Here is a 313-nt window from a genome sequence, read left to right as displayed (position 1 = left end):
ATAGATAGATAGATAGATAGATAGACAGACAGACAGACAGACAGACAGACAGATAGAGACAGATAGATAGACAGAGACAGATAGATAGACAGATAGATAGACAGACAGACAGACAGAGACAGACAGATAGATAGATAGACAGACAGACAGACAGATAGAGACAGACAGATAGACAGAGACAGACAGATAGACAGACACAGATATAGACAGATAGACAGACAGATAGATAGAGACAGATAGATAGATAGACAGAGACATAGACAGACAGATAGAGACAGACAGATAGATAGAGACAGACAGATAGATAGATAGA

The sequence above is a fragment of the Sinocyclocheilus anshuiensis genome, unplaced genomic scaffold (assembly GCF_001515605.1).
Source record: "Sinocyclocheilus anshuiensis isolate Anshui unplaced genomic scaffold, SAMN03320099.WGS_v1.1 scaffold1014, whole genome shotgun sequence".
NCBI classification, from domain to species: Eukaryota; Metazoa; Chordata; class Actinopteri; order Cypriniformes; family Cyprinidae; genus Sinocyclocheilus; species Sinocyclocheilus anshuiensis.
The sequence above is the reverse complement of the archived record's forward strand: the minus strand, read 5'-3'. Positions refer to the sequence as shown.